This window comes from Caretta caretta, chromosome 18 (assembly GCF_965140235.1).
Source record: "Caretta caretta isolate rCarCar2 chromosome 18, rCarCar1.hap1, whole genome shotgun sequence".
NCBI lineage: Eukaryota > Metazoa > Chordata > Testudines > Cheloniidae > Caretta > Caretta caretta.
Window position 1 is genome coordinate 22,057,928 of NC_134223.1, and position 7,681 is coordinate 22,065,608.

Below are 7,681 nucleotides of genomic sequence, written 5' to 3' on the forward strand. Positions count from 1 at the left end.
GTCCCAGCCCCTGGGTGTGTCCGGCGGGGGGCGGCCGGGGGGGGCAGCGCCCCTCGTCCCAGCCCCTGGGTGTGTCCGGCGGGGGGCGGCCGGGGGGGGGCAGCGCCCCTCGTCCCAGCCCCTGGGTGTGTCCGGCGGGGGGGGCAGCGCCCCTCGTCCCAGCCCCTGGGTGTGTCCGGCGGGGGGCGGCCGGGGGGGGCAGCGCCCCTCGTCCCAGCCCCTGGGTGTGTCCGGCGGGGGGCAGCGCCCCTAGTCCCAGCCCCTGGGTGTGCCCGGTGGGGGGCGGCCGGGGGGGCAGCGCCCCTCATCCCAGCCCCTATGTGTGCCCGGTGGGGGATGGCTGGGGGGGGGGCAGCACCCCTCGTCCCAGCCCCTGGGTGTGTCCGGCGGGGGGCGGCCGGGGGGGGGGCAGCGCCCCTCGTCCCAGCCCCTGGGTGTGTCCGGCGGGGGGGGCAGCGCCCCTCGTCCCAGCCCCTGGGTGTGTCCGGCGGGGGGGGCAGCGCCCCTCGTCCCAGCCCCTGGGTGTGCCCGGCGGGGGATGCCTGCAGGCGGCCAGCAGTGACCTGCCTTGGCCGGTGGCAGGGGTGAGCCAGGGCCCAGCTGCATGGGGCAGCAGAGGGTGCCCCGGAGTCTCAAGGAATTAAAGCTTTTATCCAGTGATGGCGTCTCCCACAATACGTCCAACCACAACTGGCCGTGCTGGCTCGCACGGACGCGGGTGATGTGTCCCACTGGCGGAGCACCGGGGGACAGGCAGCCGGGATTGCTCTGCCTTGTCACTGCAGACCCCCCCGGCATATCTCCACCCCAGGGCCCAGTGACAGTGCATTTATCACTCCCTGCTCTAGGCTATTCCAATGGCTGTGTGACCGGGAGGGCACCAGGCCATGTCTCTAGCCCTCAGATCATGCTGACCTGCGAGCCTGGCTGAGGCCAGATTTAGAGGTCTCGCCCTGTGGAAAATGATCAGATTTTCTGAGGTGTAAATGTAGATCGCAGCAGAGCCCCTCCCACTTCACTGTGTCCTCACATCACCCAGGGGAGGCTAGGCCAGGCCCTTGGCCTCCTTATCCACAGGGAGATTAAATGACTTGCCCAAGGGCACACAGGAAGTCGGTAGTGCAGCAGGGACCCAAACAGGGGTCACCCAGGTGCCAAGACAATGGAACTAAGCCTGGGCCATGAGCCTCTCTGAAGCAGAAAAATCAACCAGGGAGCCTAGAACAGCAAACAGGCAGTGTCCTGCAGGGAGCCATTCTGCACTGTCCCTGCACGGGGACACAGACTGGACGAGCTGAGGGTTTTTCCATCTGGGTGTCCCTCCCACATCGACTCGGGAGGATAGGGAAATGGCAGGTAAAACTGGCAAGTCCAAGGCAAGGTGACAGGAAGCTGGATAAACCCTCACATTACAGTATTAATACACAGCATTGTAAATCACATTTGCCTGGCTCTGACCCCTCAGCCAGACACAAAAGGTGCTAGCCATCCATCTCTGGCCATCTTGTCTAAACCCCCGGCAGCCTGACCACGCTCCAGCTGCTTGTTGTTCCAGGCAGGAGCTGCTGGAACTGGTCATTTGAGTCCCAGCCAGGGTCAATGGGTCGGAGTCTGGCAAGGACTCAGTGGGGCTAGTTTAGTGGGTAAGGTGAGCAAGATTTGAGCTCGGAGGAGGATGGTGATGGGAGGTGCTGAGTCGTGAGTCAGTGTGTGGATCATCCCCCCATTGCCTTCCTGCCAAGACCAGCCTGCTGTATTTCTCCACTTGGTTGAGAGCACCCTGCAAACCTGCACTGTGTGCTGCAGACCTGCTGGGGAGGGCAGGGACTCCACAAGAGAGACAGATTTCTGCACTGAAGGTCAGATGCTTCCAGCTGATCGGCGCTGGGGTTTCTATTGTATCTGGCACTGTGGTAAGCCCTAGTCCATCCCTCTAGGCAGAACTGCTTGGGGGGCAAGGGTGTTTGGATCCAATTTCACCTTCTCTCCTCTGCTGTTTTCCTGTTGCAATTCAAAAAGTCCACAGCCAGCTAAGATTGGAAAGCGAGAGCTTGGCTAAAGCTCCCATGGGAGAGTCCCTGGGGGTGACTAATGCAGACCTCAGGAGCTCATCACAAAGGGGAGTGAGTCGAGAGAAGAGGATGGCGATCCCCATCAAGTCAGGACTCTTCATCTGGCCTAGACAGAAACTCTCACACTGAGCCCAGGCAGGACCAGGCTTTAATTTATTTTGTTTCTCTCAAATACAACTAGTGCACCTGGGTGGTTTCTCCTTTTCCTGCTCACAGCATAACTAATTCACTTCGCTTCCTTCCTGCTCTGGAGCACCATCACGGAGCCTGATTACCTGCATGCTCAGAAGCTTAAACTGTCTGCCAGTTGGCAATTTAACAAAGCAATATGTAATTTAAATAGAGAAAAGCATTAGCAAAAAGCAACAGCTTAATCGTTAATACCCAGTGTCTCCAGATCTATGGGAATGGCACCCCTTCTAGAGGAAGCCATTCCGAGGAGCAAAGGGCATGTGCTTACAGCAGATTTGCTATTAAAAGCTGTTTATAATAGACTGGAGGGAAGTTGGGAGCCTTCGTTCAAGGTAACTTTCTGACACAACCTTATAGCAGGAGCGTGTGTTATGTGAACAGGGAAAAGCAGTGTGGATTGTTATTTCAGCTCATAGCTGCTCCAGCTAAGGCAGTAGCAAACTGTATTGAGGTGTGAACAGAGACAAACTCAGAGGTGAGTTTAGTACCTACCTACCTGCTTAGCTCTTGGAAGGACTAGTAAATTATTAGCTCACACTACCATGCAGAAAGAAAAGGAGGACTTGTGGCACCTTAGAGACTAACCAATTTATTTGAGCATAAGCTTTCATGAGCGACAGCTCACTTCATCGGATGCATACTGTGGAAACTGCAGAAGACATGCATCCGATGAAGTGAGCTGTAGCTCACGAAAGCTTATGCTCAAATAAATTGGTTAGTCTCTAAGGTGCCACAAGTCCTCCTTTTCTTTTTGCGAATACAGACTAACACGGCTGTTACTCTGAAACTACCATGCAGGTGGCTGGAATAGTCTATTTTTGGAACTGGTCAGAAGACAAGAATATGGACCCAAATATTTGTATTCCTCTTCACACAGGTGAGCTCATTGACTGGTTTGGGCTTTGCTCTGAAGATGTGGGCTGGGGAGAGGGAAAGCTAGCTGGCTTCATGAAATGTGCCCCATGAAATTTGGACCATTACAAAATTTACATTGTAATTTCTGGGTAAGTTGCTGAGGAGCAGGAGTTACCTCTTCCTGCGGAGACACAGGGGAGCTGGTATATTGGGGTGTGTGGGTGTCACTTTACATCAATCTTGGTCAGCAAGCACTAGGGTAACAGGCTTAGCTGCTTTGCGAATCAGGATCAGGGCATTCCTACTGGGAGCTGGTGGGCAGCATCACCAGCCAGGGAAGGGAGAGCAAGCTCCAGTCCTCAGTCCTTTTAAGGCTCTTTCTTTTGGGCTTGTTTTATTGTCCACACAACTCTCACTAAACAAAGCAAATCAACCAAGAAACAGCAACAATCCCTCGACTTTCCTTGCTCCAGCCAGGCAGGAGGGGACGTGGTTCTGCCTTTTTACACTGGGCCCCAAACAGCCACGTGCCAGACACCCTGTTAACCCTTTACAGACTGCAGCACTTTTACTTTGCCGATGTGTATTTATATTATTTTATTCTGCAGGTGAAAAATACCTTGGGCATGAGTAGAAGTCCATGTGAACTTTATCCTAAACTGATGGAAATCTACATTTGTGCAGCTTTTGCTCTTGTTTTCTGTTTTGCACTGGTGTTGCCAGTGGTGAAAACTTTTTGCACAATTATAGGTAAGAGGATAGAGGTAAGAGGACTTTGTCACGGAATAAATGCTCTTTACTTCTCTTCAGCTGTGGTCATCTTAGTCCCCTGGCTTGTAGAAGCTGCATTTGCAGGGAGATGGTAGACACTAGCCCCGGCGCCGGAGCAAGTGATGCTGGTCTATTGACCACAGACACATTTTGGCAGAAGGCACACGCTTGGTGACGGTTCTCTCCCTACAGGTACACCAAGATCCATCCCTGGTTTATTTTTATTTTTTACTTTCCTTCATCAAAAGCCCCGCACTGCAATGACATTCCTGCTGAACTTGGCTGCGGGAGACCTCTGCTCAGAGGAGGTTGCTTTTAGAGTGAGCTGGATTGCTGCCACCCACCCAATCAAGGTCAAACCCTTCACAACATGCCCAGGCCCCTGTTGCCTCAGGCAGATGGTGGGTGGGTGGGACACAGCTTGGACTCTGCACTCTGAACTTCTGTTGCAACAAGGTGGCATTATTGCTAGATGACAGGGTCAGGACTGCTCTGATTCTGTACACACCTTCTTCCTGCTGAGCAGGAGCGCTGTCCTCCTCCCTGGCTCCTTCCTCATGCACACTCACATTGTGACTCTCATCCTTTAATAATGCTGTGACCTTTCCTTTATCTGGTTGTCAAGGTATCAACCTGTTTGCGTGGCGTGGCAATCAGTGCAGTTTGGCCTCTGGAAGCTGTGTCAGCCTGTGGTAAGGGATTCCAAATGAATAATAATCCAAATGCTGCTAAACATTTAATCTGAATTGAAAAGCTGACAGCAGTCTGCGTGCAGCGGCTCAACCCTCTGCGCCACGGCTGGAGGAGGCAGGCCATAATTTGTCATTTTATTGAACAAGGTCTAGCAGTTACCCTGCTGGAGATGGAGCCAGTCCCAACTGGACTATGCGGGATGCTAGAATACTTCAGTTTGTGAAAACTAAGCCCCTCCTTCCTGGGCAGCTGAATGCCTACAGCAGCCAAATCTGCATTGGGTAGAGGGACGTCTTGCTGACTAGGGACAAGGTGAAGTTGCGGGTTACTAGCAATATTTACAGGCTTGATTCCAGTGAGAAGAAAGGTGCGGTAGTGATTCGGGTTGCTAACTGCCAAAGCCAGCCCGAGCAGAGCACTGGGTGCAGGATGGGACTGGAAGCGACTCACAGACGCCGTCTGCTGACAAACCCTCTTATAATCAGACAAAAATTAGGATGCAGACCCAGACCCAGACTTGAACATGTAATTCTGTGTTGGGGCTTGGAGGGGTCCTCCCTGTCTGCATTAGAGGGAGGCTGTGCAGCCTCGTTATGCCACCCAGCCTCTGAGAGCTGATCAACAGGGGACCAGCACTTGTAACAGCCTGTAGTTCTGCCTTCTGGGCGGGGCCAAGCAACCCCAAGCAGCCTAGGGGCAGCTCCATGGCTGGGGCAGACAACCAGGTCCTGTGGCCTAAGGGGGGTAGGCTGCCACCCCAGTGGTGGGGCTGGCAGTAGGGGGAACCGGGCCCACCCTACTCCACTGGGTCCCAGCCCAGGGCCCTAGCAGTGGCAGGGACTCCCGATGCTGGGACAGCGGGGATCCTGCCATAACACGCTGACCGGGGTTTCAGCAACACAACCGGCCAAATGTCTGGTTTCCTAGGGCTACTTCCTACCCCTACTTGTTTGCAGGGCTGCATCGCTCACGGGCCCCCAGGCGCCTCGGCAGTTCCAGCAGCTCCTCCGGAGGCAGGGGTTGATACAGCTCAGTCCCTGGTGCAGGGGCCAGGAGCAAGGCAGCAGCGTCCACCTCCTTCCCTGGTTCTCCCGCAACCAAGCTAGAAACCCTGCCTCTTATAGTGCCTGTTCAGCCCCTCCGCTTTCGGCACAAGGAGGGGCCTGGTCTGGCTCTGCCCACCAGGGGCGGAGTTCCTCCCAGTCTGCCTTGGAGGGAGGCTGCTCCGCCTCGCTACACTCTGGAAGACTATCTAATCGAAGTTTCAGCTTTGAGTGCGGTGACTGGCAGACAAGCCCAGCTACTGTTCCAGCCCCTGTAAACCAGTGACCGGTGAGAGAGCACACGGGGCCAGCCTGGGCAATGCCATGAATCACAAAGGCCTTGTACATCTTCCATGCTTGAACAACAAGAGCAGGGCAGCAGGAATATAGCACTGACCAGCATGGGGACAGTGACTGTGAAATGTTCGGGGAGATTAGAGAGGCAACAAAAACAGAAAACCCAATAATGGGGATTTCAACTATCCCCATATTGACTGGGTAGTCACCTCAGGATAGGATGCAGAGATCACATTTCTAGCCACCATTAATGACTGCTTCTTGGAGCTAGGGTGACCAGATGTCCTCAAAATGGGGACAATCCCAATTTTTAACTCTTTGTCCTGCGTCCTGACCGATGTATGATCAGGACGCCATTTGTCCCGATATTGTAGGGTTGCCAGGCCTCTGGCTGGCACGGGGCTGGCAGGCTCCCTACCCAGCTCCACACAGCTCTCCAGAAGTGGTGACATCACCCTCTGGGTCCTAGGTGCAGGGATGGCCGGGGGGCTCTGTATGCTGCCCCTGTCATGAGCGCTGGCTCCGCAGCACCGATTGGCTGGGAACCATTGCTAATAGGAGCTGCAGGGACAGTACCTGTGGATGAGGCAGCGCAGAGAGCCGCCTGGCTGCACCTCTGCCTAGGACCCAGAGGGAGATGTCGCCACAGCCGGGGAGCCGCCCGAGGTAAGCGCCACCCGGAGCCCACACCCTGCACCCTCTCCCGCACCCCAACCCCCTGCCCTAGCCCTGAGCCCCCTGCTGCACCCAAACTCGCTCCTGGCATCAGCACTGCAAACCCCCCTCATGTACCCCAACCCCGAGGCTCCCCTTGCAATGGGGGATGGAGCCAAAGCTGCGGCCGTGTGCTCCTGACCTGGGGCTTGTGGCAGGGGCCATGGCCGTGCATCCACGGCTTGTGGCTGGGACTGGAGCAGAAGCAGAGGCTATGTGCCCCCGATTTGCAGCTTCCACCAGCAGCTAGAGCTGGGGCCATGCACCCCTGACCCGTGGTGGGGGCTGTGAGCCTGTGGCTGCCCACCCACTGTGTCCCCATATTTTACTTTTGCAATCTAGTCACCCTACTTGGAGCAGTTTATCCTGGAACTAAGATGGGGAGTGGCAATTATTGATTTAAGTGAGCGCAGAGTGTGGGCTAAGAGGTGAATAGAGCTTACCCGCTCAGTAATGAAATTTAACATCCTTGTAGGGGGGGAAATACCAAAGAAACCCACCACAGTAGCATTTAATGTCAAAAAGGGGAACACCACAAAAAATGAGGAAGCTAGTTAAACAGAAATTAAAAGAAACAGTCTGTACGTTGTAAAACAAGTCTGTACGTTGGATGGAAACTATTTACTAACACACCATAATAGAGGCTCCAACTAAATGCATACTCCAAATAAAACAAAACAAACAAAAAGAGGACCAAAAAAATAAATACCCCCATGGCTAAACAGAGTAAAAGAGGTGATCAGAGGCCAAACTACGTCCTTTAAAAAAAACTGGTCGTTAAATCCTAGTGAGGAAAATAGAAAGGAGCATAAATTCTAGCAAGTCAAATGTAAAAGTTCAATTAAGCAGGTCAAAAAAGAATTTGCAGAATAGCAAAAGACAACAAGAAACAGCAAAAAAAAATTTTTTTTGTAAGTACATCAGAAGCAGGAAGGCTGCCAAACAATCAGTGGGGCCACAGGACAATTGAGGTGCTAAAGGAGCACACAAGAAAGACAAGACCCTTGCAGAGAAGCTAAATGAATTCTTTGCATCAGTCTTCAC